The following is a 1,967-nucleotide window of genomic DNA, read 5'->3' on the forward strand; positions in this document are numbered from 1 at the left end:
GGAGTCCTCACCTGCCAAAGCCCAGAAACGGCTGCCGGGGCTCCGGCGCCCGCAGAGGCGCACTGCAGCCCCACATGAGGCGAGGAGCACGCCGGCCCTGCGCCCGACCGCACCACTTCGCCGAGTCCCGCTGGGCGGAAGCCACTCCACCGGTGTCGCCCGCTCCATCGCCCCCCAGCTCGCCACTCTGCACGCTACTTACAGAAGCCGTTGTAGCCGAAAGAGCCATTGCTTTCACAACACCTGGTGCCTGCCCATACAGAGTACTTAGCACTTGTACATACCAACAATGGAAACACATGCGCGTCCCTGTAAGCGCCATGGGCCGCATCTGGAGGGAGTCAAGTTGCTCGATGGGCTCTCTTCGTGTCCGCCCGGATCCGGCTCTCCATGTACGCATTTGTCACGACGAGATTGACAAAAAAAAACACTGGAGACCGCGCCGGCGGTCAGCAGGAGACGGTTTGGTGTGCCGGGCCACTTGGCCTCCATGTACAGGCGCTTCCTCCACGGCGCCATGTGCAGACTGCTCTCCCGGTCTCACCACTTCACAGCGGCGCACATGGACCCAACCACGTACGGCCCGCAGCTTCACCGACATGCTGACGAAGACCTCCGGGAGCACAGGCACCAGCGCCGTACCCAGCGCTGCCGCGCACAATGACGAACTCGACCCTCAAGCTAGGCTCCACCACCACCAGCATTGTCTTGCCTCTCCTCGTTGAGACCACCACATCCACGTAGCTCTGCTCCCCCACGGGGAACTCAGGCGAGCCTGACCACCCGGACCGGCAGATGGCATTGTCGAAGCCGGCAACGCGCAGCCGCCCGGCAACCCACCGGAGCGTTCTGCCCGGGATCCACCGCCGGCCGTCATGCGGGTGGCGCATCCATGACCGTCATTGTGACCCCGAGTGGCCCCGCAAGTCTGACCCACCCGCTACCCTGCCTCCCGGCGTCTCTTCGGAGTGAAAATAATTATCCTCATCGCAGCTTTACATCCGAATATATTTATGAATTAAGTGGCGCAAGGAGGATAAATTCTCCTCCTCTATGCTTTGGAGGCATCGGTTATGCGGCCCACCTCAATTCAAGGGTATGCAGCTGAATACCCATTATTTTTGCCAAAGTACTAGGTATATATAGTGCATATCATGTCTATGTATAAGAACAAACGAAATTTATGCAATAAACCTGCTAACGGACTAATTCAGCCCAAAAACGGAGGCTCGCCCAGCTTGCTATTCTCCCTCACCACCCACGACATTGGCCAATATGCCCAAAATGGTTTAGGCTGCAATCGTGCGCATGCATCCATTGCTGCTTCAGTTTTACCATCGCCGAAACCGCTCAAAAAGAAGTTTTATCTTCGCCGAAAAATGAATGAATCGATCAAGCAGTAAACAAATCGGCGCCCCCCTTCCGTTCGCAAGCAAGCCGCCAGGCAGCCGGCTGATTGCATGATCCCACCCGTGCACGACGGCAAGGACTGGCGGGCAGCGCGGTGCGGCACACCATCCAGATTCCAGTGGCACGATATCCAACCCTCGCTCCCTCTTATACTGATCTTTGCACGCAACCGTCTTCAGTTTTGAAGCCCTAGATACAACCAGGAGTAAGTACTTTCTGTTCCTCGAAAATAGATGTGTTCATGTGGCCTAATACATTACGACTATTAAAATTGGGATCTGGGGGTTGCTCCTCATGTTGATTCTTAGTTGAACTAAATTCATCTTGCTAATTAGATGTTGGTTATTGATTTCTCTCTATATCTCATGCTGCTTAGCTTTTTTCTTAGCTAAGAAGAAAGATGGGCCCAAATTACTTGAATCATTGCGTTACATTTATCCAAATAGATTTTTTCTTGCAAGTTAAGGAAAAGGACATCATCCTATAATCTGCAAGTTTTTTACATCATTTTCTATTTTCCGTCTCTATACATCTTAGATTGTTGCCACTTCGATATG

The 1,967-nt window shown here is 53.5% G+C and overlaps 1 pseudogene; it reads right to left on the reverse strand.

The window, feature by feature from the left end:
• Positions 1–223: 223 nt before the first annotated feature.
• On the reverse strand, positions 224–928 carry LOC125531806 (annotated as a pseudogene).
• Between the last annotated feature and the right edge of the window lie 1,039 nt (positions 929–1,967).

Source organism: Triticum urartu, unplaced genomic scaffold, assembly GCF_003073215.2.
Source record: "Triticum urartu cultivar G1812 unplaced genomic scaffold, Tu2.1 TuUngrouped_contig_8156, whole genome shotgun sequence".
Lineage (NCBI taxonomy): Eukaryota > Viridiplantae > Streptophyta > Magnoliopsida > Poales > Poaceae > Triticum > Triticum urartu.